Here is a 14,922-nt window from a genome sequence, read left to right as displayed (position 1 = left end):
AAGGAGAGTGGAAGTACTTTAAATAAATACTTCCCTGGGTCAAACATTCCATGAAGCCAGGAATGCCTTCAAGAAGGCAACATCCCACACTTTCAACTGCAACACCTGGCAGCAAACACAGGATGGGGCTCCATGCTCCCCAGTTTTACAGGAGCTCAGGTAACCCCACCCCATTTACTTATTTTCAGGTATTTCAAAACTGCCTTTCAAGTCTAGTCTCCCGAGGACAACATGCAACAAACAATATACTACCCCATTAAAAATGGTTTTTTTAAAAGCCACAGCCCTGACATCCACATATCATGTTAAAGCAACCAGTTCAAAATACTCAGCTACAGAAAAATGTAATTTAAAACATAACTAAGCCCAGCAAACCTATAAGGACAAGGAAAAACCAGCAGCAGCATATACAATACCGCCTTTGAGTTAAAAACCAGAGAAGAGATACATTTTCAGACGTCTGTCTCTTGGGAGGGAATTCTTACAAGGTAGGAGCCACCACTGAGAAGGCCCTCCTCTCTCTAGCACCTGCTAGCCTAAGTCACCTGGGAGGCTGGCCAATGAGCAGGACCTTCAAAGCTTATTGAAGAACAGCTTACTCCCTTATCAAAACCACAATCACATTTACAAGCTAAAGGAACTGTTGCTATGGACTTTGTTTAATTTCACTGAGCTATCCCCTTGGGTTCCAATTAAAAAGCCAAGTACTATTCAACCACTTGAATACCGACGACACATATTTGCATAACATTGCTGGCGACAAACTAATCACAGTTGTTAAATCTGTGTTTCATAACTGTTAACTAATTTCTAATTTTTTTTGCAATTGACCTAAGTCTCTTTCCATCACAGTTCACCTGGACAAATATATCTGAACAGCCAACCCCATCCATAAATAGGATTAGCAACATCTGTCAGGGATTGTTTAGGATTAAATGAGTCCCTTTCCACCCAACACATACACACCCATGATTATTTAACAGGACTCTCACTTTTCCCCTTGAAGCTCCTACACAGCTAAGCAGAGGAACTAGGGAGACAGAGCTGCATGTTACAGTGTTGTTAAGAGTGTCACACACCTTCCCAAAGGTTCAACATCACAAGGCAGGTTCCAGGCATGGAATTTATGTAGCTTTTGACTCTAAACAGGGGTCAGGAGAGAGAACAGTGATTTCATCCTATCACACCTTAACCTACATAGAATACTTGTAATACTTGCCTCAGAAGTGAAATATTTCCCTATGCTGTCTCACTGAACTTATGTTCAGCTTGTGGGCTTCCTAAACACTCCTGGTTGATCACTGAGGCAAAAAGGATGCTGGACTAGGGCTCTTCCTATGTTACTCAATAGAGAAACAGGCTTTGATTCACTGCTTTTGTTAAGAGGGCCATGTACTGAGTTTAAAAATCCCCAAAGCCTAAAATTTAACAAAATGCCATTTTCAGGGTTCTTTTGTTTCCCCCAGCAGCAAACTTGAATCTTTTTAAAAATAATAATACACAGTGCTGTACTTTAAAAACTTATTTTCCCACATCCCCCAAATGGTAACAAACCATTTTAAGCAATACAACATCAGAACATGCCCTTAGTTCACTCTTTGGAGTGAAGTTGAGAGGAACCGACAAATGAACATTTGAATGCAAGATCTCAGTGACGGGCACAAGGTTGGGGGCAAGCAAGGACAGGAGCTTGCCTGGGACACTGAAAGGCTTCCACTTTCACCGGGAAGGAGGCAGCAATGAAACCAGTCCTACAACAACTCTTATGGTGGAACACACACTTTGCAAGGACAACGGAAAAAGGGCAAGGAAGACGTTGCGAGTAATGAAGCTGCCTTATTTAGTGTCCAACTGTTAATCCAGATGGCCTGGTACACATACTGTGACCTGCAACAACCTTCCCAGCCTGCTACCTAAACTGAATTCAGTCTTAACAAGGAATCACAGAATGGAGAGTTCGACCGACCGCCTGCAATGCAGGAATCTCAACTAGATTATACATGGCAGATCACAGCTAACGAATCCCTGACACTCAGCTATCCAACCTCTGATTAAAAACATCCAAAGAAGGACAGTCTGCCACCTTCTGAGGGAGTCCGTTCCACTGACAAGCAGTTTTTACTGTCAGAAAGTTCTTTCTGATGTGTAGCTGGAATCTCCTTGAAGCCATTGTTGGGATCCTACCCTCCAGAGCAGAATAAAACAAGCCTGTACCATCCTCCATATGACAGCCCTTTAGATATTTGAAGATGGATATCATTTCTCCTCTCAGTCTCCTCTCTTCCAGGCTAAACATACCCAACTCCCTCAATCGTTCCTCACAAGGCTCGGTTTCCAGACCCTTGATCATCTTGGTTGCCCTCCTCTGCACACGTTCCAGCTTGTCAACATCCTTCTTAAAGTATGGTACCCAGAACTGAACACAGTACTCCAGGTGTGGTCTGACCAAGGCAGAATAGAGCAGAAGCTGCCTTCTACAGTGGGCTTATCCACATTTACCTTTCCCCCCTGTTCTTTCCAGGCACAGGTCTGTGCTTAAAAATTCTGTGTCTGAGCGCTGGGAATTTTTTTTGGAGGGAGGGAGCATTCCACGCAAAAACCACTCTTTAGTGCTCAATCAGAACAAACATCAATTTGGGTTTTCCACGGATTGCAGTTTGCTCCGATTGAGCTTTAAAGAGCAGGTTTTCGAGGGGGAAAGCTCTGGCAGCAAAGTGCTCAGACCTAGAGCTCTAAATGCAGACCGTACCTGAAATTTAAGTGTGGCTAAGCCCAGAGTCAAGCCATTATAGTTTCTCCAGCCCTTCATTGTCTACTCTGACTAACAGCAGACAGGTCTATCACAGCCTGCTCCCTGAGATGATTTAACAGGAGATGCCAGGCCTGAGCAGGGGACCTTTGGCATGACAGGGAGGGCTGGGGAGACTGAGGGGAAGGAGAATTTGGGATGATACAGAAGCAAGGGCAAGTGGGAGAGGAAGCTGGTGCGAACACAGGGGTGGCATGTGCATCTTTTCAGTTCTCTACTACAGTGTTCCCCAACCTTGGGCCTCCAACTGTTTTTGGACTACAATTCCCATCATCCTTGACCACTGGTCTTGCTAGCGAGGGATGATGGGAGTTGTAGTCCAAAAACAGCTGGAGGCCCAAGGTTGGGGAACACTGCTCTACAACAAACCAACAAGGTTTGAGATGAGTTGTTCCATTAAGCTGCAGCTCCATCTCCTTTGAAGGGCATCTGAAACAAACCACAGGAAGCCATGTTCTTTCAGCCTCTAATGTTTAAATCAGATTTCATAGTTTGCAAGGCCAGAACGTCTACCCTGATAACAGAACAAATAGAGATGACCAAGCTCTTCAAGAAGTCCTTGATGGGAAAGATCCCCACATCCTTCATAAGCTGCACAATGACACCATTAGGAAACTATGTCTAAATTTAAATGATTGACTGTGGGGAGGGGGTAAGCAACTTCTAACCCACAAAGCCATTATTCTTCAGTTACTGGAGCAAACCCTGCATTTACAACCGAGTGTGGTCTGGCAGCCTTTTGGAACTGCATGTATTTTTGGCCCACCGCCCTTCCTTTTGCATGACATGCCATCATATGAGCGATGTCGTAGTTGCACAAAGTGGGCGGGTAATATTCACGACAGATCTGTTTCACCCTGAGCTGTTCGAACAAGTGGAAAGATTGTTGGCAACCACGTGGCACAATTTACTGTATTATGTATTGTTGCGTTTGTAGTTTTTATGCATGCGTTTTAGCCATAAGGCGCTGCCCTGATTTTGTGAAGAGAGGCGAGAGATAATTGGTCAGTCAGATTTTTACTGATTAGAGCAAAAGGCCATAACCGGCACAGTTTAGTCAAAATATTATAAACACACCAAAGGGAGGTGCCCCCTTGACCCTGGCAGGTTTTGGTTCAGCTTACCTTAGGAATCTGTGGATTCCTGTTTCCCTCTGCAGGATCAGGTCATCATACAAGACTCTGCTCTGGAATCCTGGCCTTTGGTGGTAAGGCTGGCAAATATGAGGTGCAGGGCCATTTTTTAGCGCTCGCTCTATGGAACGTGGCCCCTAGGATGGCCATTCCAGACCCAATAAATTGTGGCTTTTAGAAAATAATTTGTGGCCTCTAGACTTTGGAATTACTGGTTGACTTCCTTGATTTTTTAAAATCTCTCTTCACTGGTTGATACTCCTGTGGCCTTTTTAAGGTCAGGATGGTGTGATTTTTTTTAAATTTTATTTTTCTAATCAAATTGAAAATACATAAAGCTAGCTGGCAACTACTGGCTGCTAGTTTGGGCTTTGCATAACTTTGCAACTGAACTGCCCATTAAAGGGAGAACAAACAAAACCACTCCCAGAAGAAAAAACATAATTAATCAACATGGAAGCAGCTGCAGTCAGTGGCTGCGAGTGTAAGGTAGTCTCAGCTTCACTTTCTGCTAATCCCAAATTTGTGGAATGTTTTCTAGGGTGGCATAGGTAACAGGAATCCCATCAATGAACCATAACCACCACGATGGCAGAAACACATTAAACAACATTTGCAGGGTCTGCAAGCAAATGCCAAATGGGCTTCTGTACATGGGAGGTTCATATTCCTCCTTCCTGATCTCTAGTTCCAAGTGGATGAAACTTTGGGGGTCAAAACAATCAAAAACCTCTCAACTTCTATATAAACAAGTTATTGGATGGCTTGGCAGTTTGGAAGCATCCACTTGCCAGGGCTCTTTTGCCTCACACAACCCCTAGTCCTTTACTCCAAATTCCCCTACAACGTCTATACAGTGGTACCTCTGGGTGCAAACGGGATCCGTTCCAGAGCCCCGTTCGCATCCTGAAGCGGATGCAACCCGCGTCTGCGCGTGTCGCGATTCGCCGCTTCCGCACATGCACGTGACGTTATTTTGAGCGTCTGCGCAAGCGGCGAAACCTGGAGATAACGCGCTCTGTTACTTCCAGGTCGCCGCAGAGCGTAACCTGAAAACGCTCTACCTGAAGCTATGACTGTACTAGAGTACTAGACTGTACTGAGCTATGACTGTACTAGAGGGACGCAGGTGGCGCTGTGGGTTAAAGCCTCAGCGCCTAGGACTTGCCGATCGAAAGGTCGGCGGTTCGAATCCCTGCGGCGGGGTGCGCTCCCGCTGCTCGGTCCCAGCGCCTGCCAACCTAGCAGTTCAAAAGCACCTCCGGGTGCAAGTAGATAAATAGGGACCGCTTACCAGCGGGAAGGTAAACGGCGTTTCCGTGTGCGGCTCTGGCTCGCCAGAGCAGCGATGTCACGCTGGCCACGTGACCCGGAAGTGTCTCCGGACAGTGCTGGCCCCTGGCCTCTTAAGTGAGATGGGCGCACAACCCCAGAGTCTGTCAAGACTGGCCCATACGGGCAGGGGTACCTTTACCTTTACCTTTTATGACTGTACTACTTGCCATACTGTGCCTGCTACTATTGTAGGAATAACTGCTTTTCACAGGAATGCAAACATCCCGGTAAGTAAAGCATGCAAATGGAGCGGAAGTCACCAATTTAGAGAAAGAACAATGGCTAATGTTCCACCCCACTCTTACAACCCCATCACACTGTAGTGTGACTGAGGAAGAGACTCTAAGGCAGTCAATGCAGATAGGAGCAGGCCAAATTCTCAGTGCCTCCCACCAAGTTCTATGTTGTTGTTTTTTAGGGGGAAGGATTTCATTGGCTGGGCCACAGAACTCTCCATCCCTCCCCTACAGCACCAGAAACTAGCCAGGCGTGGGTCCAGCTGCGGCCAAGTGGAGGTCTCTGGATGCCAGGTAGGCAACTGGGGAAAGCAAAATGCTGCTTAGAGAAGGATCTGAAATAATTTCCCCCGAAGCTTGAACTTGTTTTATTCTGGATTGTTTTGTTTGATGTTGAATGTGTTATAAAACCACTTTGAGAAGAAAGAAAGGACTGTAAGCTTTTCCAGCATGCGGTAACGGCAGCCAGAACCCTGTTGGCCCAGAAGTGGAAACAAGAGGAAATACCGACGATAGAAGAATGGAGACTAAAAATGACAGACTATGCAGAACTGGATAAATTAACTGGGAAAATCAGATATACTAAAGACCAAAAGTTCATCGAAGACTGGGGGAAATTTGTGGATTATCTGAAAAATATATGTGGTGTGAATACAACGCTAGTGGGATTTAAAGAGGCACTGTAAAAAAAGAAAATAAGTATTGTTTATTAGAAATAATGGGAGTAAGGAGGAAAAATGGCAATACGAAAGAAGGGAATGTGTATTAAAGGTATAACTACGGATGATTGTCAGAGACGCTGAAGGAAGTCAAAAAATAATTACGATTTGTTGTATGCGGGATTAATTGAATAATCGGATGGAAATTTACAAAATGTATCACAATAAAAATTACTAAAAAAAGAAAAAGAAAAGAGATTTGTTCTTTAAACATAAAGCGACATAGAAATGAAATTAAAAAAAAAGAAATACAAAAAAGGGACTTGGACATCCCATTGTGGTGTCTGTAACCTAGATGCAAGGTGCCATTTGGCAATTAGCTTGTATACCTGAGCTTCTGTTCCCCAACCTGCCAATCTTGGGTGATTTTATTTAGCTTACATCAAACACACAGAACTGCATGTTTTGAGTGTCAGGAGGTAGGCAGGAAAACAAATGCGACATTGCAAAGGTTGGCAAAGATTTAAAATGTCGTAAGAGGAGCATTTGCATCTTGAAATGTGAAGTCATGCAAGCTATGGTTAACTCAAAATACAGTTTGTGTTGGGAATAAATTAACTTTTTTTTTTAACTCAGCATTTCAACACCACCCTTACCTTGGAATTTTGGTTTGGCTGAAGTTAAGATGGCCTTGCGGTGACTAGTTACATATTAGCACTCAAAGGGGCTCAATTCTGAAAAGTTACATTTGAAAAGAAGCAAAATTGCAATTGTCACAGAGGAAAACACATGTCCCTAATCAGAATATCACACTGCTGCCCATTTAACTCCTTAAAAACCTGAAGTCACGAAGCATGCTTTACTGTATTAGAGATTTGCAAACTTCTAAATGCCCTCCCCCAAAACCAGCAAAAAACCACCCCATTTCCCCTCAAAAATTGGAAAATAAATTATTTGCTTTATGAATGATTTTTTTCTTGAAGACTAGGTGTTCATATATTTAGCCCCCCTCCCCCCAATTTCTAAAAGTGTAACAGGAAGACTTTTATGCAAGCTCATGTACAGTATCAGATTAGTGCAATTCCTGTACACCGAGGACAAGCAAGTCCTGAGTTTACAACTGAGATTACAACTCTCAAATGCAAGAGCAAGATGCATTTCTGCTCTTGGAGGCCACACCCTTTGTCACAAGAAAAGGGAGGAGGATTCAATGCTCTCTCTGCCTGTGGCCTCCCTCTTGTTGGCGGATCTTCTTGACTAGGCTCCAAAGAACTAGGAATGGGAGGAAGTACAGGGAAATATAACTTTGCTGGCATCCAATTCACGCTGCTGTTGGATCCATGATCCAAAGGCAGAAATGTTAAGCGAGGAAAGCATTGCTCCTGCACTTGCCTCGATTACAAAACAAGCAGCATACAGTGGTGCCTCGCAAGACGAAATTAATCCGTTCCGTGAGGCTCTTCGTATAGCGGTTTTTTGGTCTTGCGAAGCAAGCCCATTGACGGCTTAGCGGATTAGCGGTTTAGTGGCTTTTAGCGATCAGCTGTTAAGCGGCTTATCAGCGGATCAGCTGATAAGCGGCTTAGTGGCTTAGGAAAAGGGGGGGAAAGGGGGGGGACCCGCAGGAACTCGCAAGACATTTCGTCTTGCGAAGCAAGCCCATAGGGAAATTCGTTTTGCAAAGCGCCTCCAAAACGGAAAACCTAGCAGGTTTTCCGTCTTGCGAGGCGTTCGTCTTGCGGGGCACCACTGTACTTAGGACTCAGTGTTGGAAAGGTATTTTGACTGCAGGTATTTGACCAAGGAATGCTATCTGGGATTCCGCCAAGCATACCTCTCCTGCAACATGGTGGCAAGGTCTTTACACAACCCAACTCCCTTGCTTCCTACCCACTTCAGATTCACCCAACCTCTGCAGAATGTGAAAGAAACTGGTCTATTTTTGGAAGTACTCACACCAAATCAAGAAACAAACTGACATGCGAAAGTGGAGAAGTTTGTTTCATTCTGGGCAAACCTTCCCTTTCTAGAGCTGCAAGAGAAATATGATGACAAATATGAAACAACAGAAACCGATAGAGCTAGCTTAGAAAAAGAGAATGATTAAATTTCATGTAGCGTTCATCTGAGTTTTGTTTCCCCTTCCTCCTTTTCTTAGCTACTATTATTTCTGCTTGACACTGTGGAAGACTGGAGAAGACATAATTTTCAGATTAATTATCTGTTTTACTGTAATGTTGGTTGCTGTGTGTGTGTGTGTGTGTGTGTGTGTGTGTTATGCCTTCTCTTCCAAAACTGGCAAAACCAAAGAGATGCTGGACTTCTTACTGAACTGCAGCTTACAGCTCCATTTAAAACTAAAATTTAAAATAAAAAGGAATTTGTAATTACAATGGTACCTTGGTTCTCGAATGGCTTGGCTCCCGAACAAATCGGCTTTTGAACGCTGCAAACCAGGAAGTAGGTGTTCCGGTTTGTGAATGTTTTTTGGAAGCCGAACATCTGACGTGGCTTCCAATTTGAGTGCAGGAAGCCCCCTTCAGCCAATCGAAAGCCGTGCCTTGGTATTCGAACGGTTCCGGGAGTTGAACAGACTCCCGGAACAGATTAAGTTTGGCAACCAGGGTACCCCTGTATTGTCAGAATGAACTACTTTTAATATACCACACATGATGCCAAACCAGGTTATACAAAATGCATTTTGTCTTCCATACCCAGCTGGCTTACTGTGTGGTCTCGTTCCTGGAGAAAGACGCGACTCTCACTGAGCATGTGAGCCAGGATGTAGGGTGCAGAGGAGAAAACCAAGCCCTATGAGGAATGGTTAAGGGAGCTGGGTATGTTTAGCTCAGAAGAAGACTGAGAGGCGATAGAACAGGGTTGTCGCATGGAAGGATGGAGCAAACTTGTTTTCTTCTGCTCCAGAGGACCCAAACCAATGGATTCAAACTACAAGAAAGGAGATTCCAACCAAACATTAGGAAGAACCTTCTGGTGGCAAGAGCTGTTTGACAGACTCCCACAGGTGGTGGTGGTGGACTCTGCTTCGTTGGAGCTTTTTAAACATAGGTTGGGTGGCTTTTCCTCAGGAATTCTTTAGCTGCAATTCCTGCTTTGCAGAGGGGTGGAAGAATGACCCTTAGGGTTCCTTCCACATAATAAAGAAGCATTACACTTTTTCAATTTGTCCAAAAAAATCCCAGTCCCTTCACCCAAAAATAGTTTCTACATTTACAGAAATTTTACAACTCTAAACACATCAGTGGCAATTTGCAACTAAGATCTGTCCCAATCTAGTACTAGGCTCGAGACTAGAAATACTGAAGGAGTACAGTGGTACTTCTGGTTACGAACTTAATTCGTTCCAGAGGTCCGTTCTTAACCTGAAACTGTTCTTAACCTGAGGTACCACTTTAGCTAATGGGGCCTCCCGCTGCCCCGGCGCAATTTCTGTTCTCATCCTGAAGTAAAGTTCTTAACCCAAGGTACTACTTCTGTAACCCGAAGTGTTTGTAACCCGAGGTACCACTGTAATCAGCTCTTTCGGTGAACCCCATTCATTTCCCTTGTTGATGAGAATGAGCTGAGTTGCGCACGTCCTCCTCCTATTACTGCACATGTGAGGGGAGAAGCTTCCAGGCCTGGTTGATGGCAAACCAACACCAAACTATGGTTTGGTGGCATGTCAAAATACAGCTTGCAAACAGAATTACACATGCAAGCATGGCCAATCAAAGGCGCTTCCAGAGTAACCATCTGGGTGTAGCTAGCTTTTCCTTCATACTGCAAACAGGGTTTGGACCAGTTCAGTGTATTACAGCTCAAGTAGACACATCAGCTGCTTTTATGGTATATGAGGAGGTTATTTGGCTTCAGAAATGGCATGTAGTCCATGAAGAACCAACTCAACCTCTTTATCATAGAACTTAGGGGACATATAATCATAGAATTGTGGAGTTGGAATGCACTGGTGCATTAACATATTAGCCACCTGCTCTATTAACAATAAGCCTTAATGCTGCTGGGTTTTAATTGTGTTTTTATCTTTTTGCCAATCACAGCAAGAAAAAGCTGATGGGCACATTACAGAATGGAAGCTGTAATAGCTTACTGAAACCACAAACTGAAGGAACTTCACAACCACGTTATCAGAGAAAGAGCTAGTTCCCATGAATTTATGGGAAAACTCATGAAGATGTATGGTAATGCTACTCAAACACACCAAGTCACCTACCCAATACAGCAGGGTAAAAATGGAAGGGTGAGTGGGTCCAACACACACTCAACTTCCTGGCCACTAGATACCAAAACTACCATCAAAAAGTGAATTCTGCACCTAATGCCACTGACGACCAATGTTTTACCTACACACATCAAAACCACCACCCCACCCCAAATATAACCTTAAAAATTACTTTGCAGGACAGCAAACATTATCAAGTCAGTTTGCAAATGAAAATTAACACCAAGACTACTGATGGATTATATCTTTTGACTCATCATTTTTACAGAATGAGTAATATTTGCTATGATGTACACCTCTTGCTTTTTATGTGTCAATCCTAAAAATGTAACTCAGCTACAGGAAAAGGGGAGGGCGAGTCTTTGACACATTGTGTTAATAGATATACTGAGGAATACATTTAAGATTCCAGTGGCGGTTAATCCATTACCAGGCACATGTCACAGTTAAGGCCTCCTAACATCTAAATCATAATGATGCTTAATTACAAGCCCTATCTGTAAAGTGTCATCTTGAAAGAATAAAGGCTCGAAAGAGCACTGTACTATCATCAGACTACTGGGGGCACTATCAATGACTGCCACTCTATTGGTCACCTAGAATCATATTCATTTATAAACACTCCTGCAGAACTCACCATACTGAGAAATCTTCCCTTCCACAATTTATTGTTTCATTTAAAGATGACAAAGTGAATCAAAGATGCTTCATAAAACAAAACAACAAAATTTGGGCGTGAAAAAAATTGAAAATTTTAATCAAACATCATGCAATGTTTAAAGTCAATTTATGCCAACCGATGCTGTAAAAAGATGTTCTGGCCATAATTCAATTATGTGTACACAGCCTGTCAGGCAGTCAGCAATCACACTCCATCAAGTATTCAAGGAAGAGGGAGGCTCTAAAGGTAGCCCCCCCCCCCCCGCAGCTTCTTCTGTCAAATAATGCTTCTGTCAAATAATGCTATTCGGCATTATTTTCTTATATCCAACCATAGTTGGATTAGGCCTGGGAACACTTGCACAGCATCCATACGACCCATGCAGGTGCCCATTAGATGGATCAGGGCAATTGTGTTTGCAAATGACTTACATATATAAAAAACAAAATGTACGGATTTGTACGAGCACATTACCTTATAAAGTATCCAATACTGCACATCTATTAGGAACATTTGGACCACTTCACTTGCCTTATGCTAAAAAGCAGAGGATTCTGACCATAGATAGGATAGATTACTACTCTTCTGTTATCAGAGTTAAGATCATCATGAATTGATGTTATTTTAGTAGGATTTTCTTTTAATGAACTGTTCTGCATTGCTTTTTGAAGAGACATTTAGTATAATACCACCGCCCTCTTTGTACTTTCACTACATAATGCATAGCTAAGATGTCCAATTCCCTCAGCACTGCACAACCAGATATAATGGCACCTGAGCAAAAACAAGCCAATAGCAGTTTTAAAAATAGCACACCCTACTAGTTGCAGCTGATTTTTTTATTTAATTAATTTATACGGTCTTTCTGGAATCTAGATTGCCAACCCCATTCTGCTAGGACTGCGTCCCATCCTCCTGAGGACTGGCTGTTTTTTTATTGTAAATCCACACGTTTAAAACGAGTTTATACATCCACACATTTAATAATTCTAGACATTAAAACCTCAATTTAAGGATTTTTAAAACTGGCTGAGAGGAAAAAGGAAGAAACACCCTCCCCCCCACACGCACAACCCCCCCCTCAAAGCCACCCAAAAACTGAATCAGCAACCATTAATTATTAATACAGTATATTCAATTTATCTGCAGAATCCCAAAGCTGCATTAGAGAGAAATTGCTTTCTAAAGTCAAAGAAGACACTCCTAGTTTGAAACCATGTTAACGAAGAAAAAAACACTATATGCTCAATTAGGAAACATAAATCTGAAATTTGGAGTAATTGCCATGAAAAAACCCCAACCCCCCCCCTAAATTCCATCACCGGAACAGGGAAGCACCAGATGAGACAGTGCTCCTTGAACAACCATTTTATAAAAAGGGTGGTTCTGAATCAAGCAGAGAAACAAATAGGCATCACTTCAGCAATCCCTCCCCCTTGCATTTAGCACCCCAAAATGAACATGGAAAAACTGGGATCTAAGCCTATGGGAGAACTGAAAGGGGGGGGCACTCTCACTCTTCCTCACAACCAGCACCAGCAACCCTGTAAATCTGCATGAAAGGGCTTAATATTTAGGGCACAGTCAAAGAGCAAATTTGCTTGTCTTGAAATGCGAAACCTGGCAATTAGATTTCATTTCTAACCCTTTCCTCAGAATCGCCATGCTCTCTTTTTTTGTGCACGGGTAAACCTGACAAGGACCCAGTTAAGACACTCGTCAAAAAGCTACCTTGGCTTTGGCTACCTAATTTTTTCTTGGGGTGTGTGTGTTGTGCCTTTTGGTGGGAGGGGGGAAAGAGGACCCCCTTCTTGCTGCATAAACACACCCATTATTTTTAAAACCACCCCATTTTGAGACTTGTGGTTCTGAAATGAAAGGGAGCCATATTAGCTCACTTTTGTGTGTGTGTGTGTGTCACTATACACCCTTTACAAATCACTATCACCCCACCCTCTTGCCACAATGCTGGGAAATTTGAACTCTACTTTTAAGCTAAATTAATTCCGGCTGTTCTATTAAAAATACCAAAAAGGGAGGGGGGGATGTAGACAACAAGAAGCCATCAGTCTTTCCTAACCACACAAGTCATGAGGACTTCTTTTCCTTCCAATCCACTGTGTTTGAGCGTGCTAGAAGAAACAAGGCTTTAGATGAACAAACCACTCTCCCTTTTCCCAAAGGCACACCCCTAGTCTCAATACTAGCTTCAAAGAGAGGTATTCATCACCCCCAAACAGATAAGATTTTCTATTTAAATAACACCCAACTACTGATATTGCCACTGTAGTCCTACCATGTCTAGATTTTCACCGACACCCCCAAACCATCATAAAAGCTGCCTGCTTAACAGGTTTTGCTTTTTTTAAGTGCAGCTGCAATAAAACGGGTTTTTATAACTCAGCGGTTCATCTCGCAATTAACACGGCTGTAACTTCATGACTACCTCAATATCGCCCTTATTTAGGGTATCTTCTCAATCCCACGGGGTACTAGCGTAGGCAATGAAGACGATGATTTAGCTGCCTTCTTCAAATAGTAGTGCTGCTGCCTTTAAACCATTCTCTCTTTTTTTAAAAAAAGGCCACACCTCCTGTCCCCTACTCCACCCCTCCCTTCCGACATTTGGATTTTTCCTGGGGAGAAAAATGTTTTAATACATTACAGCAAACCTGAAGGCAGAGGTTGACTTAAATTAATGATATAGCTTATATACAGCTGCAAACCTCAAGAGCCTTACAGTATCATGCTCTAAACACACACACACACACACCAGTTTCAATCAAACCACATCTCCCCTTTCCTCCCCAAAACATTTGGATGCTTCTAATACTTTCTTATTTTAAAGAAACTCCTTTATGTGTAAAAAAAATTGGATTTCAATCAACTTCACCTCCTCATTCCAATAGTGCCACATATCTCAAATGTCGGTACTATACTGTAGGTATGCTGGGTAGAAAAGTGTCCCCCCCACCACCCTGTGGTATTTTGGACCACAAAAAAAATCAAAATAGAAGTGAATACAAAATATAGAGGGCGAAATGCAAAGGGATAAAGGAATGGACGGATTCAGCCTCAAATTTCTGTGCACTCTCTCTCTCTCTCTCTCACACACAAAAACCAGCCCTTTATCCCCTGAAATATCCATTTAGATTTCATCATAGGTTCTAAAGGGGAAATCTTTCAGAGGCTTCAGATAAAATGTTGTGTGTGGTGTTAGGGAGGGAAAAAGGAAAGCCCAGCACCCCCAAATACAGCCTCAATACCCTAGAGATGGATACTAAGCGATTATCTGGGCCTTATAATTCCCCCCCCCCCCCGCATTAAAAAAGCCCCACCTGCTCCAGAACCATCTTGGCCCTTTGTATTTCCACACCTCACTCACGGCCCTCTCCAAATTTAAGATAAATCGCACCCCCCCACCCCACAAAAAACACCAGGTGTGTCGGGTAATGGAGGGTGGGGGGGTCACAACTGAACTCCACCTGAAGCCTCAAACCCCCAAAGGCCTGTTAGCGCCCCCTCGTCAATGGCACCCCCCCCAACCCGCAGGTCCCGTCGTGTGAACAGCCAAGCCCGGGTTGCGGGGGGGGGGTCCAAGACGAGAGTCAGGAAGAGAGAGCACCCTCTTCACTCTCCCCTTTGTAGGCAGCTCTACCCCAGGGGAGGGCAGCCATTGGGAGCCCGACTGCCCTCCAGTGGGGCAAATACCCGCCAGGAGCCACAAGGGCAGCGCTTTGGGAAGGGCACGGCTGGCCATGGGGAGCGGGGAGAGAGGCCCGAGGGGCGGATGGACGCGGATTCAGCTGCGGGGAGAGCGGCCGAGGGGGATGAAGTAAGGGACAA

General features: G+C 43.7%; 1 protein-coding gene across 4 annotated transcripts in view; it reads right to left on the bottom strand.

Annotated features, from left to right (window-relative positions):
• PRRC2A (proline rich coiled-coil 2A) overlaps window positions 1-14,922 on the bottom strand; it is a 43,237-nt gene that overhangs the window by 27,992 nt on the left and 323 nt on the right. The window contains exon 1 of one of the 4 annotated variants that reach the window (XM_079957597.1): window positions 13,523-13,642. The exons of the other annotated variants lie outside the window; for them this stretch is intronic. The gene's annotated coding sequence lies outside the window, so the exon portion shown is untranslated. Of the gene's footprint in view, window positions 1-13,522; window positions 13,643-14,922 lie in introns of those variants that run through there. 4 annotated transcript variants of the gene reach the window in all.

This window comes from Podarcis cretensis (genome assembly GCF_951804945.1).
Source record: "Podarcis cretensis genome assembly, chromosome: 2".
In the NCBI taxonomy this organism is placed as follows: Eukaryota; Metazoa; Chordata; class Lepidosauria; order Squamata; family Lacertidae; genus Podarcis; species Podarcis cretensis.
This window is presented reverse-complemented; position numbering and strand designations above follow the sequence as displayed.